The sequence below is a fragment of the Podarcis raffonei genome, chromosome 7, assembly GCF_027172205.1.
Source record: "Podarcis raffonei isolate rPodRaf1 chromosome 7, rPodRaf1.pri, whole genome shotgun sequence".
In the NCBI taxonomy this organism is placed as follows: Eukaryota; Metazoa; Chordata; class Lepidosauria; order Squamata; family Lacertidae; genus Podarcis; species Podarcis raffonei.
The window spans coordinates 34,678,193-34,695,110 of record NC_070608.1 but is presented as its reverse complement, the minus strand read 5'-3'; the positions used below and the strand labels follow the sequence as shown (position 1 = coordinate 34,695,110).

At 41.6% G+C, this 16,918-nt stretch overlaps 1 protein-coding gene across 6 annotated transcripts in view; it reads left to right on the top strand.

The window, feature by feature from the left end:
- Positions 1-3,555: 3,555 nt before the first annotated feature.
- Positions 3,556-16,918, top strand: part of SGK3 (serum/glucocorticoid regulated kinase family member 3) — a 51,547-nt gene continuing 38,184 nt past the window's right edge. For 3 of the 6 annotated variants that reach the window (XM_053395991.1, XM_053395987.1, XM_053395989.1), the window contains exon 1: positions 3,556-3,721. The gene's annotated coding sequence lies outside the window, so the exon portion shown is untranslated. Of the gene's footprint in view, positions 3,722-3,875; positions 4,410-16,918 lie in introns of those variants that run through there. The other 3 variants (XM_053395993.1, XM_053395992.1, XM_053395988.1) reach the window with 2 other exon arrangements.

Genomic DNA, 16,918 nt, shown 5'->3' with positions numbered 1-16,918 from the left:
TAACTCGCTCTACGTGGGGCTGCCCTTGAAGCTGACCCAGAAACTCCAGTGGGTGCAGAATGCCGCAGCGAGGCTCCTTACGGGGTCCTTGCCGTGGGATCACATTCATCCAGTGCTTTACCAACTGCACTGGCTCCTGGTGGAGTACAGGGTCAGGTTTAAGGTGCTGGTTTTGACCTTTAAAGCCCTATGTGGCCTAGGACCCATGTACCTATGGGATCGCATCTCCTGGTATGCCCCGCGGAGGACCTTAAGGTCCACAATTGACAACACTTTGGAGGTCCCAGGTCGCAAGGTTGGGTAGATTGATCTCAACTAGGGCCAGGGCCTTTTCAGTACTGGTCCCAACTTGGTGGCACTCTCTGTCACAAGAGACTAGTCCCTGCGGGACTTGACATCTTTCCGCAGGGCCTGCAAGACAGAGCTGTTCCTCCTGGCCTTTGTTTTGGACTCATTCTGACCCTTATGTTTCACTCCCCTTATGGTTTTGATCTATGGGCTACTTTTAAAATGAGGCTGCATTTTAAATTGCATTTTAACCTGTATTTTAAATTGGTTTCCCCCCCCCTATTATGTTTTTATTGTAAATTTACTGGTGTTAGCCGCCCTGAGCCTGGGGAGGGTGGGGTATAAATAAAATTTATTATTATTATATGAATACATGCAAATGTGTTCATAAAGCCTTGGAGATAAAATGGTAAATTAGTCTTGGAAAACTATGTCTGGTGACCTTGGTAAAAGAATTAAGGAGGTTATGGCTACTCTGGCTCATCTAACTGAGGTCAATAACTGAGGTCAACACAGCTCTCAGCCCAGGATTTCATTATTATTATTTTTGCCTCTGATCATGCATTTCTTACATTAATTGAGATTATTAATCATCACTTTCAATATACTGTATACTCTTATCAACACTCCTTTTATGCAAGCGGTTTCCTAAATGTTCACTCATCCATACTTAATGAAGGAGAGCAGTGGTAAGACGGTTGCGGTATGAACACAGGATATGGCTGTTGAATTGCCAGGGATTGTGCTAGGATTCTAATTAAATGAATTAAACCTTCATAGTTAAAGGGAATTGTCAAAGAAATTATAAAATGTCAGTCCCTGTAGGCCCTACATAGAGGCTTATTTTTGTATCCAGGCAGCTTGCAGATGCAATACACCTTGCCCTGCATTTGAAGTGAGTTTCGAAATATATCTATATTATTTAAAAGTAAACGAGTTTCAAAAATTATTCCCTAATGTTGCTTCCCATACATGCATTTTATTTGAAACTAGCCTGAATTTAATTTCCACAGCATTTAAAAGTGCATTACAGTGATTACCCTATCCATTCCCACAACTTTAGAGACCGCCATAAGATTGTCCACATCTATGGCTCAGTTGTACATTGGATGTATACTAATGTTTTTTTTGGTTGTTTCCACATCAGAATCTTCTTGTTGAAAGATGCACAGTCTGTCCCCACAACCCAAACTCCTTGTTCAAGGACAAACTAGAAGAAACCAGCAAAGCACCTGTGGCCTAATATTCCTGTTTCGCTGATAGGAAACTAAGGCTGAAATTGGTTGTTGTTTTTTAAATTACTTTTAAAAAAAGACTTTTGTATTTTCCATGTATATGCAAGGATATCCCACTTTGTCTTTGTGGAAAGGCTCAGCAGCAACATGAATTTACAGTGGTAAGCAGTGACATTGTGAGTCTTTGGGACCACAAGAAGAGCTTTGCTAGATCAGACCAATGTTCCTAATCATCCAGGATCTGGTATCACACAATGACATTCAGATGCCTTTGGGAAGCTCACAAGCAGAACATTAAGGCAGGCATAGGCAAACTCAGCCCTCCAGATGTTTTGGGACTACAACTCCCACCATCCTTAGCTAACAGGACCAGTGGTCAGGGATGATGGGAATTGTAGTCCCAAAACATCTGGAGGGCCGAGTTTGCCTATGCCTGCATTAAGGCAACAGCCTTCTGTTCCAGCAGCTGGTAGACAACTTGGAAATTGCCTATCTTGCTTTTATTTGTCCCTGTATTTTTAGACTGCCCATTAGCTGTCAGTATTCACAGGGTGGCTTGCAGCAGTCATATGAAAACACTAAATATCATAAACTAATAACTAAACCAATTTATTCAGCAAAACTGACAAAAAACTCATATATATCTCAGCAGCAAACCGGAGCATTTCAATTTTGGCCTATCTCAGCAAGCAAGTCCTTCATTGGAGGCTTTTAAGCAGAGGTTGGATGGCCATCAGTCATGTATGCTTTAGTTGAGATTCCTGAATTGCAGGGGGTTAGACTAGATGATCCTCGAGGTCCCATCCAACTATGATTTAAAGTCCATTCTCTGCCCCCACAAGGCCTAAGTTAAAAGATAAGTCTTGAGGAAAAGTTGACTAACTAAGGTGACCTACATAGGCTGGTAACTCAAGCTGTTGTGAAAAGAAAGCGGCATTGCCAAACATTCTGTGAATGAAAGGAAATGTAATGCACACACTTTGTACCTTCACAGAACAATGAACGTGCTTTATCACTTTCGTTTATGTCCACTTGTTTCCATGGGTTCAAAGGGCGTGGCAGCTGAGTGGAAAGTGGGTTGTTGACTGACTGAAGCGTGGTGGATGGTGATTGGGAAGAGGGGCTTTTTGATGGCAGCATCCTGTCTGTAGGAAGCTGTCTTGAATCAGACTATGGTATTGTAGACAGCATGCTAACTGGCAGCAGCTGTCCAGGGTTTCAGATGGGGGACATCCCCAATCCCTACACCGAAATTCCGGGGGGTTAAACCTGCAACCTTTTAATTACAACACTGATGCTCTACCACTGAACTACGCCCCTTCCTGGTTGCCACAATGTAATCTTTTTAGTACCAGGCAGTGAGCCTTTTTACCCTCAAGTCTTTTTTTTAAAAAACAAAACATGTTAACCACGAACAGAAATATCTGATGCTGCTTTTATCTGCTACTTTTAATTTTATCGTTAACTTGAGTGTTCCTTGCCCTCTTTCTCTCTCTTTAGGCTGCCAATAGCTTTATAGTTATTTATTCCATAAAATTTATACACTGTTTGATTGTAAAAAAAACCCTGCTTACAAAAAGAGAAAAAAATAAAATCGAGAAACATTCACTTGAAATCATCCAAAAGTTAAAATACTAAAACAGATTAAAATTACCTCCACTTTCTAAGCACCTGGGTAGGCTTGTCTAAGCAAGAATGGCATAAGCTGCCAAAAAATTAATAACTGAAAGGTGAGCAGCATTTTCTGTGTTTTTATTTGAAAAAACAGTCCCCATCTTTGTAACTATTTGCTGGTAATTTTTAAATACAGTACAAATACAGTACAGTATAGATAAAAGAAGGGCCTCAAGAGAATGCTTCCTTTTAACAGTCAGTATTTTCCTGGCACGGGGAGGCTGTGATAAGGTGCAAACAGGTGATCTACCTGTTGAATTTCTGCCTGCGCCGCCCAGAAGAAAGCCGAGCCGGGGCCTGCAGGGGTCACAACCGCCCGCCAGGTGGCGAGACGTCCCGCCAGTTCCGCGTCACATGCACCTAAAACGCTGAAACCCGTCCTCGGATGACCCCGCCAGGCTCTTGCATCCATTCTGAGCGTCTCGCAGCGGGAGAAGCTGCATGGCGCCTCCGCTTGTTGTTGCAGCCGCAGCAGCAGCAGCAGAAGTTGCAGCCGCCGTCCTCGGACCCGGTGCAAGCTTAAGGTAGGTCGGCGTTTCGGGACAGGGCTTGCCAGGCCCTTCCTTGCACGGCGCACCGCCAGGAGCAGAGTTGAAAGGCGCTGGCAGGGAGGTGGTGGTGGTGGAGGACGAAAGCTCCGTGGTGCGAGTGCGGGGAGTCCGGGAACTGGGCTTGGGTGGGGCTCCCCACTGGGGAACCTTCCCGCTTGGAAGTCTGGGTGCGGGTCTCTCTCCGCCTGCTGCTCCATGATCCTGACACGTCAGTGAGGAAACGAGCCAGGGCAGGGAGCGTTCCGAAAGGACGCGAGGAAAGGAGACGGAGGGAGGGTTTGTTATATCTCTCGGCTGGGAAGCGCGATGTTGGGCTGGGCAGGAGGAGGTACGACCTGGAGGGAGGGAGGGAGCCGTTAAACGCAGAGTTGTGCATGTTGCAAACGGGGCCATTGAGTTAGAAGGCGCTCGTTGCTGGTTGGAGAATCAAGGGGACCCGGAGGTTTGGCCTCAGTCCTACGCGCGCTTTTGTGGCAGGGAGTCTCCTTGAACTCAGCTGGGTTTCCTTCTGTGTGGACTTGCCCAGGATCGTGGTGCAGTTGGTGTCAAAGCCAGCGGAATTGGAGGCTGCTTAGATCCGAAACATTGTTTGCTTCTGTGCTGTACTGAGGTGTTGAGCGAACGTCTTTTTCTCTTGCCTAAACAATCCAACTCAACTAAGGTAAGATCACAGGGCTTAATTTGAGCCCTGGGGATTGTCAGGGTTGAGGCCTGTGGCATGTGGTTTCTACTATGTATCAGGAAGTTTTTAATGTTCGATATTAAATTATTATTATTATTATTATTAGTAGTAGTAGTACTCCAGAGGAGGGTGAATGCTGAGTTCCTTTATTCTACCCGCAGAATGACTCTGAATAGACTGCTTTACTTTCAAATGTCCCACAAGCACTCATTATATACTAAGTAATGACTGGGTGATTTTCCTCTTTTTCTCTTAACTGGTGATCTTGTATTATTTTGTGTATTATCATCAGCACCGTTACTGTCCTCTTTTTGGCTCTTAATTTTCTATTACTTTGTTGTTGCTGCTGTTATTCATATCATCGTCTGTTTTGTAATGTAATGTGGGAATTTATGCGGAAGAACTTGGTCCCAAGGCATGAACAATATAGGAAAGTGTCTGAAAAGCGTGTTGTAAACACTTTTTCATACTTCTGCTCTCAGTTAGTTGCCAGAGAGGTAAATGATTGCTCAAGTAACGTCTTTAGGGCAGACTTTCTGTGCAGGCTCTTTTTTTCTTGTCTGTTTTATGAAATTGATGAACAGGATGAAGAAAGAGGAGATAATCCTAGAGGAAGCCTACTTTCCATTTGAGTGTAAATATAAGATTACACTGCTGAACTTTAATCTCAAATTTCCTGGCTGTTTGGTTCAGTTAGTGGGCTCTTCTCAGCTTGCGTCTGTTGAGGGACTGAGAGGTTTTACAAAGCCTTGGTGTCTCTCTCTCAAACCCATTGTGTAGTCAACCATGCAGAAGCTTCTTATATTTCTTGTTGTCCCTTATTAAAAGTTCTACGTAGCAACTGGATTTTCTGAAAAATAAGTGGTGGTGGTGATGTGTAAAACAAAGTATGCCCACAGTGATTAAGAAACAAGTTTCTTTCAAAATTATTTAAAGAAATTGTAATGCAGAATGTATAGGACTCTCCACCCTGATCACAGCCTAATCACCTCTGCTTTGACTCTTAGTTACGTATGTGTGTTACTGTGTGTCTGGTCTTTTCTAGAGGGATTTAAATCAAATATTTCCTACTTATTATTGGGGCCTGTTTGACATAAACCTGAGCCTCTTGCTGTATTTATTGCAAAATACTGTACATACGTAATTGTTTGTTGAGCTACATTTGAGTTGTTGTAAATTTTAATGGTTCAGAGTGCAATCTTCCAGCATCTTTCTGTGCATATCATGAAAGGGCATAAGAGGAGCAGCAAAAATGTCATTTAATATTTACTAGGATGTTTGTTTAATACTGCCCTTTCTGGGATGACTAGCAGTACTAAAGACAATAAACTCAAAATAATAAAATACCAGATTGACACAGATCAGTTTAATAAATATGAATAATCCCAATCTCTCCAAATTTGGGGAAGAGTTATTGCTCAGTGGTAGAGCATGTGTGCTTCATTTAGAAGGTCTCTTGTTCATTCCCTGACATCTCCAAGTAGGGCTGGATGAGACCACCATAGTCTGAAATCCTGGAGAGCCACTGCCAATCTGTGTAGACAATACTAAGCTAGATGGGCCTTCTAGATGGAGCTTCCTATGTTCCTATTCTGCTTGCAGTTCAAAAACATTTACCCACTTAACAGCTTCTACAGAGCTGAATATAAAAGAGCTGTTTGATTGCTAACACTCTGAACATTTGTCACTTCCCCTCCCCTTTTAACTAACACAACTAGATCTGAAAAAACTTTTTTCAGCTCGAAAGGGACTAAGTAAAATAGTCCTATAAAAGGCAAAGGGAAGAGAGATTCTGTCAGCAGCCATATTTCTTTATGAGAAAGAAATGAAAAGATTGGGTCTTCAAGCTTATATTGCCAGATCTGCTGATGTGTCCATACACATGTCTGTAAACCTGCATCTTCTTACACGTGTTCACAGAAATATTCCTTTGGGGTTGTTTAGTGGACATGAAAGATGCCATTGCAGTGGACATGACTACTGAATACCAATGTCATTTTGCATATCTGGGGCATGTCGTGGCTTGGGAGAATTACCCCAATTTGTTGTTGTTAATATATTCATCCGCAGAAAATGGCTGAAAGTACCGGTAAGTAAAAATGGCTCCGCTGTGCTATGGAACAGAAAAGGTGGTTAGTTCAATGCAAGGCAAAACAAAACAAAACAAAACACAGGCTATCCCAACCCACTTTGCCTTGAACATAAGCTCAATACAGTTGACTGAATTTTCACTGTGACTTGTTGGGGTACAAATGTGACTGGGTGTGGGGATTTTAAGAGGTGCTTAGTTGCCAGTTGGTGTAGTGGACAGCTCCCTATACCTGTATGTTGTGAACTGCCCTGATACTTGTGGATGAAGGGCAGTATACTACTGCTACTACCCAGATTTCTTTCTTTCTTTGATCTGCGTTTCAAGTTTTCCTATCCCTGATTAGGCTCAGGCTTATTGTGGATGGATCTGAGTCCACCCTGGGTTTCTAGAAACCCTCCATTAACACAGCAGGGAACTTCCTTTTAGAATGAGACTGGCACTTGCTTTCTCACAAGTCCTACAACGTGGGAAAATAGCAAACATGGCTAAGAGGCAAGGGAACAGGGAAGAAAGGCAAGGGGTCTAGCCAACGTGAAAAGATCTGGCTCCCACAGTGATCTCACGGGGTCAGAGTGTATTGAAGAATAAGAATCCTGGAAGATTCCATAAAGTTAAAAAGCTTGGGTGTACAGGAGGGGTCTGTTTATAGGAAAATGCTTATCGAATTAGCATTAACTCAAGTGCAAAAAGTGATCTCATTATCATCACAGGGCTGGAAAAAAGCATGTTGCACTACAAAAGGCAGGGTTTGTTTTATATAGTAATAATAATAATAATAATAATAATAATAATAATAATAATAATTAATAATAAATAAATTATTTAATAGGACAACAGAAGATAGGTGTAGTCAGCAGTCACTGGTCATGACATTTAAATTTTCATGCCACAGACTTGCAACAGCCATGAGGGTCATTTTTCCTCTTAAGCATGATATGATTAGCTAAACTGTGTTTGTTGTAGGAATTTAGCTTGTATTTCTCAGGTAATGCAATCGAAGCTGCTTCATTTAATTGGGGAAGAGTAGGCTTGCTAGATGAAATCTGCTACTGCACGGGATAATTAATGGGCAAATTAGAGGCATTACCTGCACAATCTATGGCTTGGTTCTGGGTGTGGGGGAATAACTAGGCATATATGTGTACAAGATCTATTTTTTGGGGGGGGGGTAATACTCCTTAACTACTGTGAAGAGGATTTATGGCAGGAACTGCTAATACTTCTCTTAGCTTAGGCTTTCTCCTGTTTGTTTGCAACAGGACCACCCTTGTTTAGAGCAAGCTGAATTACACATACAGTCTTGAGGCACATGAAGAGTTCCAGTTGGTAACTGGCTTATTGAGTCAGCATATAAGTCAGCAGTGGGAAACCTGTGAGCTGCCAAATATTGGTGGTCCGCGGCTCCCATCAACCTTTCGGACATGCTGGCTGGGAATGATGGGAACTGGGAGTTTGCCAATATTTCCCCACTGCTGATGTAAGTGTTCAGGATTATGTGCTCCAAGCCCTCTCAATCAGTGTAACATTTAAAAAAATAAATAAATCCAGAGTTAGAAGGCATCTCAGAGGTTGTCTAGTCCAACTTCATGCAATTGCAAAAAATCCACTGGTACAGTATCCATGCTGAAATAGCCATTTGGGTATTTCAGAGGTGATGCAATGGCCTTGAACTTTGATATGTTGCTGCCATGTTTCCCTTCACTCCCACACTATTTCCACATTGCTGTTTGTCTCATGCAAGTAGTTGTCTCTTGAAGACTACTTCTGAATTTATTTGTCTAGTATATGTCATCTCTCTCTCCCTCTTCCTTTCTCACACCCCTCCCACGGCCCCCAATACTCAGGCAGTCCAGCCTTTGCATAGAGGCACCTAGGCACAAATGGCTTAAAGGTATGGATATAACTCTGTCTAAGACTGGGCTGTGCAAGGAGAGCAAACTTATCCCCATTAGATTATTGTTTACCTCTGGTAAATTATCTCTAGCCAGTTCTTGGAGAATGAGGTAATCTTTCTGCTCTCTAGGAGTAAACACAGCATTTACCTCTTTGTAACATCCTCCGAAGGAAAGAGTGATTTACTGGGAAGTGTTACATATTTTTCTTTTACTAAGAAAACTATATAGTAGGTGGAGGTTTTAGGATAGATTCTGACCGGAGGGAAGTCTGAGAGCTCTGGTTTCCCACCATCTTCCTCACCTTGTTGTAAATATGTCTGATCAGGAATATAACATTTTCCTGTTTTCTAAAAAAGTTTTTATGACATTTCTAGGAACAGAAACAGAGCTGAAAACACAGAGGTGTCAGAACTTGAAAAAGAGGTAAATAAAAATTCCTGCAGTGCCAGGGGAAATTGTCAACTTGCACTGTTGCATGCAGTCAGGGCGATACTTCTGCTTTGGCTGGCAGCCGGATACCCAGCTGAAGAGTTTTCCTTCCCCATGTGGCTGAACCACACAATTTAAGTGGCATGCCCCAGGCTCCTTTAAATCAAATAGAGGATTGTTAAGATAAAAAGGCTGCATGTGAATACACATGATGGAAATGGCATCTTCTGCAATTCAGGAGCCAGTGTGGTATAGTGGTTAAGAAGAGCAGGGGTAGGCAACCTGAGGCCCGGGGGCCAGATGCGGCCCAATCGCCTTCTCAATCCGGCCCGCGGATGGTCCAGGGATCAGCGTGTTTTTACATGAGTAGAATGTGTGCTTTTATTTAAAATGCATCTCTGGGCTATTTGTGGGGCATAGGAATTTGTTCGTTTTTTTTCTTTTCAAAATATAGTCCGGCCTACCACATGGTCTGAGGGACGGTGGACCGGCCCATGGCTGAAAAAGGTTGCTGACCCCCTGGTTAAGAGTATCAAACTAGCACTTCAGAGACCAGGGTTCAAAGCTCCACTCAGCCACGAAACTCCCTGAGTGACTTTGGGCCTGTCACTGCCTCTCAACCTAACCTACCCGACAGGGGTGTTGTGGGCAGTAAATGAGAAGGAGAACCTTGAGCTCTGTGGAGGAAAAGGTGGGATGTAAATGCAAATAAATAAATAAATAAATAAATAAATAAATGAATGAATGAATGTTGTAAGGGATGTGGTTTCCATGGCAGCCACCCTTTGGCTTTGTAACTGCTATATTTAATTGTACGATCAGGCTAGCCCTGAAACCCTGCAGATTTTCTTTCAATAACTGTATATATAACACAAGTGAGACTTGTTGCCTGAGGAGAAATGGGGTATGGCAACATTACTGTATGACGCTGCCTTTCAAAAGACTCTCCTCACCTTAATCACTGCACTGCTTTTGGTTTAGGGTTTGCCTTCAGTTACATGAAATGGTTCTTGTGCACAAAATTTAAAAGAAAATTGAGCTAATCGTCACAATCTACTATGATAGATTAAATAATTTTTTTAAAGGCATTTAAAAAAATAAATAATAAAGCCCTTACTGTTGTCTTTTTATATTTCTTTATATTCTTTTAAAATATTTGGTATATGATCCTGAGATGGAACAAGTGGTGCATAAAAGTTCAGTCCCCAAGTGGTCAGTGAGGGGGAAAGACCTGCTGTGCTCCAATGAAAGTGTTGTCACAGAAGAATACAGGCTACTTGGTTCATGTTAATTGTACCTAGTCATTCTAGGCAGAGGATCCTGTTTTTCAGTTCAGTGATTTCAGATGGCTATTTCTATCTAGCAGGGTATTGTCTCCTGTGGTATTTTGGTGAAGACTTTAGTCTTCACACATCGCAAAATCAGGTGTTAAGCTGAGAACATAATGCTCAGTTAACATGTAATGCTAAGTCAAACCGAGGCTCCGCACAAGTGAGCAAATATTTGGTGGACTCACAGAGCCCGGTCCTACTGCTGCTATGCCTGGGTGTTGTTGGGGTTTTTTGGTGGTGGCAGGTTGTTGCTGCTGTTTCTTTCTAGTATCTATAGTTTAGATTTAGTTGTGATTTATGTGTAAATTGTTTAGTTTGGCTGTGTATTTTAAAAATGTTATATTTATTGCTTATGACTCCTTTTGTTATGTTGCATTTTGCATGTTGTAAGCCCCCTTCAACATGGTTTGCTGTGGAAAGGCGGCATACAAATAAAACTATGTATGTATGTATGTTTGCATGCATGCATGTATGCACCCAGGGCAAAGCGATGGTTTGACTTAGCATTACATCCAAACCTAGAGTTGTGGCTTGTCTCCCTGAAATGAACCACAAGGAGTAAAGGCCCTGGAGTGTGTAGAGTGACACAAACCATGAACAAGGTTTTGGATGTAACAGTAAACCAAATCATGGTCATTCACACAAACTCATGGTTTTGCAGGTTGCATGTGAACTGGGTCACTGTATTGGGCTGGGGGCAGTGGGTGCTGTTCATGAACCCTGTCTAATCCTTCAGCTTTGTGATTTTACTATAACATTGCACTGAACTGATTTGTAGAGGAAGGCAATGAAAATATTTGGTGTTTGAGGTAAAATCTCTGTGTCCTCTTCACTGTCTTCAAGTTTTGGCATGTTAGCTGCTTGCTCTCACTTACTGTTTACTGTGCAATAAGCAAAGCAGGTGGGCCATTGTATGAAACTGCTCCATGAGGCAAGGTTTTCTTATTGTTCTAGCAATTCATCTTCTGAATGAAATCTGCTGTGGCTTTAAGCGGACCTGGTTCCAAATTAGGGTTGCTTTAGTCTTGGACGTTTATTGCGGCTGTGCAGGAAGCAACTGTTCATGAAGGGAAAATATAATTCCAGCCCTTACAGTTGACTGAGTGGGTTGTGCAGCCGCCTCAAACCTGGAAGCCTGCTTCCTCCATGCTCTTAAATATGTCAGTTTAACACTTGGGATTTTATTCTTTTTATGACCTATGATTTTGACCGCACACCTTAGCATTTTTAAACACCAGGGGTCTGTAGTGGCTGCTTGGGGAATAGGAGGAGCCTGATGGGCACACCTGTTCTCACTTCCTGCCTAACATGTCAATGGAATAGCATCCTGTGTTACCCCTGGACACTGTTCTCTTGTCCTGCAGCAAATATCAAGTATTGTATTACAATACAGGCCCTTGCTTTTTGGCTGAAACTCTGGGGCAATGGTTAGTGCAGCCCCATCCACAAATGGCTCCATCCAGAGCCCATATAGACTGTGCAGACAAAAAGCAGTGAAGAGGATAATAAGTGTAGCATGTAGAAATTATGAGAAAAGTTTGGATAGAAGTTTGGATTTCTGGTTGGGAGCTGCATCTGAATTGCCAAATGAGCAGGGCCTGCTGGAGTAGAGAAATGGGCTGACAGTAGAAGGATGCATGCCAAAGTGGGTAGGAAGTCCTTTTCAACGTCTTGTGTGTGTTTAAGCTCCCTCCAGAAACTTAAGATGTATCACACCCTTTCCTTGGTTGCCTACATAGCAAAGATGTGGCAACTAAAAGGATCGAGGAAGCAGTTAAAAATGTGTCAGTGCATGCATGCCATCTTCAAATCCTGTTGCTCTTTGGGTTGGGTTGCAAATGAATTGTGGTGAGTTTGTGTGTGTAAAGGAGAGTGAGTATTTATGTAGGTGTCGCTATACTGCCCTTCACTATACTACACCAGGTGGTGCACAACATATCAAAACACATCAATGCAGAGTCTTAAAAATGATTAAAACTTCAGCACAAAATAGAAACAGCGTAAACTAAGGACTCATCCACACTTCTGCTTGTTCTGTGATTTCTAGGCATGGGTCTGAGAGGTTTTTCTTTTCTCCTACTGCTTTCTCTGGGAAAACCTGCTGTTTACCACTGAATCAGAACAAAGGTTAACCCTCAGGACAAAACAAAGACCTCTCAGACCCATGCCTAGAACAAGTGCAAGTGTGGATGAGCCCTGAAATAACATAAAACAGCAGAGGGTATGATAAAAAGCTGCCCTCAGAAAGACTACACCTCTTCACTTCCCAAAGCCTGGCAAAAGAAGCATGTTTTCGCTTTCCTCACTGAGGTGAGATGTACCCTGGTGCGGAGATGGTTCTGAAGTTTTATTGAAATAAGCAGGCGGCTTGTCAACTAGGTATGCAGTGACACGGGTTGCAATGACTATAAAAGCTTCCTGCTGCTGGAAGCTTGCTACTACGCCAGCGCATTTGGTTTTTAAAAGCAACCTATAAACTATTGTGGATTATATCTAAGTATCTAAATGTTATCCAATTTTCCAGGGGAAGGAATGTGGAACATTAAGATATATACTGTAAATCATTTGCCCAGAGGATGTATTTGCTGCTGCCAGCTGAAAACTGAATCTGATTAATCTACAGTGCTATTTTTAATTATGTAAAAGCTGTTGCTCCTCTACTTCTTCTTTTTTCTGTTTGAACCCCGACAAATTTCTTGTGGAAGAGGCAGTTGATGTCTTACTGCCTCTGTCCACAACCCCCTTCATTGTAATTTTAGTTAGTGAAGACAGGAGATGGCTTTCAGGTAAGTGGGCCCTAGACAGGAGTGTAAGGACAAAAATACTCAAGCAGCTCACAGTGGGTGATATCCAACATTAGTCATACTTAAAGTAGACATCTGAAAGCAGCCCTGTATAGGGAAGTTGTTAATGTTTGATGTTTTATGGTTTTATATTTGTTGGAAGCCTCCCATAGTGGCTGGGGCAACCCAGTCAGATGGGCAGGGTACAAATTATAAAAATATTATTTATTATTACTAGACTAATTGAAATCAGTGGGTTTCAGATACTTAGGTCAATTGATTTCAGTGGATCTACTCTACAGATGACTTAGCTGGATTTTACTGAGGGGATTTACAAAGCACTAACACAGCTGTAGAGAGAAAAGAGCAATAGGACATAGACATTTTTCTGTAATTTACTGAGTTGTCAGGAAAGCATTTTTAATCCGTAATAATATTCTGCATTGCACTTGAACCGGAGTGTGTATAAAGGGGAAGGGAGGAATTGTGCCTCTATTTTTAAAAGAAGGGTTGTTAGTACGTTGCATAGCAGATGAATAGGATTCTTCATGCACTCATCTGCTGCCAAACACTGATGTTATTTGAAAACAAAGACTTTCTTCAGAGCAAAGTTTAGGCTGGCATGGCTATGAATCCCAGAATTATTTTACATTTGGATGAAAACAGTGGTGCCCTTGTACTTGTAGAGTGCTGGAAAGCTGCTCATCCCCAAGTCAAACCCTGGTAAGCAACTCTTTTTAATCTTGTTTGCAAATCCGCTGTTCTCCTGGTAGATACTGAAAAACAAACTTGAAAGTTAAAACTAAATTTGGGCTAAAACTATTCAAGTCTATAACAGAAATTGACAGTCTCTAGGCCGTGCAAGTTGATCAGTCACAGACAATTGCATTCATGCACAACTATGGCTGCAAAAGTGAGAAGCAGGTATGTTGAGTGTCCAGTTTCTGCATGTGTGTGTATTGGTATAACAACTTTGAGGCAAGGGAGTGAGTTATGCAGCCATCTATTTAGGTGAGAGCCAAACTAGACATGGAGAAACTGTGTTAAAACACCTGTTTGTTCTGTTCATCTATAAAGTGGGAATGGAAGTAGCCTATGCTTTGCACCGGGGGTGGGGGATTTTTCCCCCAGCCTGGGAACCACATTCCTTTCTAGGCAACCTTTTGGGGGCCACATGCCAGTGGTGGATTGGGCCAGAAGCAAAAGCAGGCAGAGCAACAAATGTTCATTTTATGTTTGTACAGTAGGTTTCTTTCTACACAAGAATTCATGACAGAGTTCAGGGGCACATTTAAACCAGGCAAAAGCATTCAAGGCCAAATGAGGAGTTAGGATCAGGGAGAAGTGATGCGGCCTGCCCCATCACTGCCCCTTAGTTCCACTATCTTTTTGGCTGTCAGAGTTGCAAGTATCTCAGATACAACATGGACAAGTTAACTTCAAGGATAGCAAATAGGATTATAACATGATCCAACAGCCTAACTTTCATTTTGAATCACCTGAATTCTGGATTTCAGTATATAGCGAATGGAGCTTTCTCCCTTATAAATGTAGTTTGGCCCTACATTAATAATACTGATTTTGGAGTGAGCCTTTAAATTATCTGTCTTCTGTTCCTAATCTGCATGTGATTTTTGACTTCTTAAATATTAAAGACGGATATACTAGGTTTGCTAGGCCAACCTTATAAATTGGGAACAGTAGGAAACTGAGGAAGTTTCCCCCCTCATCTCATAGTAAGAGTTGAAAATGCAAAAATAGATAGGAACTTGCAACAGTAGACTAAAGAAGTTGAATGGGTTGCTAGATTCTCAGCTCATTGGGGCTGACACTGTCTCAAAGTGATGAATAGTCACTCATTAGTGCAAGGGAGGTCTGATAAGAATCTATCCGGAGGTATTCAAGTACAGCTTGACTTCATTTATTTTAAAGGCCTCATTTGTTATATTCTGGAGTAAGATTTCCTTATCACCTTATTTTGACTCTGATGGCATTTCTTGGCAATGCAAACCTATTTGGAGATGCTTGCGGAATTTCAGTGGTTGCCCAACAGGGCTGGCATAAATTTCAAGCATTCTCATATTTTACTTGTGAAGCGATATTCAGAGTGGATTTGGTGAGTAAAGAGCTCCTCTCTGATACCAAGATAATGGAAAATCCTACTAAGATGTAGCATCCCTCCACAGAAGCGTATTTGACCACCATCTGCGTAATTCATAATTACTCCAACACAAAGTTCAGCCTCCTAATGTAATGGCATTTGGGGCATTGAGGGTTTATTTTTAGTGGAGTAACTGGTTTTTTGACAACAGTTTTTAGAAGATGGATTCAACCGGGAGGTGTAGGGAGCTGAGATCTTGCCATGTTGAAGCAAACAAATGGCTAATTACCATGGCCAAAGGCCAGTTAGCTGTGCCTTTGCAACGTCACCATCATATCAATATGGTCATGAGAATGAACTTTCAGTATCCTTTTATAACTGCCTAAAGCAAAATAAGCAAACATTTAAAGTTTCTGATCTTTTTGGAAAGCTATATATCTTTAAAAAATGATCTAAACCTAATTATCATCCCCCCCATTCCTTTTTATTTTGAATTCATAGTACACAGCTGAGCATTAAAGAGAGAACCATTTTGTTACTATCATAAACTCAATAGGTTGCAAGATTTCCTACTTACTTTTGCATTCTTTTTGGTTCAGCTTAATTTTTCAAGTTCAAGTCTGAGCATATCCAGACTTGACTACTGTTTGGAATCTTCTCTGCTACAGTAGCTGTAAGCTTCTGTCTTTTTATAAGAGAAGATTATATGCGAGATAATTAGGTGCCAGATTGTAGGCCCTCAGTTTATTCTCTTTGTAGACTAGAAATCCGTTTAAAAAAAAAGAAGAAGAAGTAAGGGTGTGAAGTTTTTTGTTCATTTCATTTTGTTCTTGGTAAGTTATGATGAAATGTCCCTCACACAGGAAATAAAGAGAGATTTCTTCAGGAACTAAATTCTCTCTCTCGCTACACATTGTTTTGGATCTACCAAGTTCTCCTCCTCCCATTTTCCTTCTTTTATTTGTCCATCATATGATCCCTAGAGTTAACCAAATTATTTTTCATGCCTGAAGTCTACTGTTTGTTTTAAAGTGATCATGAGAGTTGGTTTACATTTTCCGCAACTGACGTTTTATAAGTTCACACTACCCCATCTCTGTGTGTCACAGATAACTCTGTAAATATATCAGTCACTTCTCCTGAGATGAAACAGAGGTGATTTCAGAGCCCTTTAATGAACAGGAACACTGTCCCACTTTTATCTTATTTCAGCACGCTAGTCTTGAGCACAAGTGAGCTGCTTCTAAGAGTGATAGTAGCATGACTGTACCTTGTATCATTAGAAGCTGTTTAAAATGTGTGTTGATGTAATATTTGCTATTTGATACATTAATAAGTCACGATCTAAACTCAAATTGCATGACTAACTCTGAGTACCCCACCCAATGGGGCTTTTAACTTAATATTTTCTTTTTAGAAAACCCACCCATACTCTCTGTGCTTTCTGGCAAATAGGCTTTTGAAACTTAGAAGTCTCAGTTTCTAGAGGAGTAGCTGCATTAGTTTGTTGCAATAAAAACAACGGTGTCTTGTGACACCTTCAAGTCAATCTTTAACGTTTCAGGCATTTTCTGCACTTTAACTGTAAACTTCCCAGATCCCTATGACCCCAAGCTTTGAGGCTACTTCAGTTTCTTTTTTCACTGCACCTGCCATAATTGGTGGGGTGTTGAGGAGGTCATAATAGATTGGTTAGGTTGCTGTATCAAGACCACCCCCACCCCCCAAAAAATTGGGAGTTAGCTACCCCTGCTTTAGGCAGAGCTAAGTACCTCTCTGCACTGGAGTTGTAGCCACAAGATGGCCTACAAAACAAATTTTGGCTTTCTACAATGCCTACGTGGAATGATTGTGTTA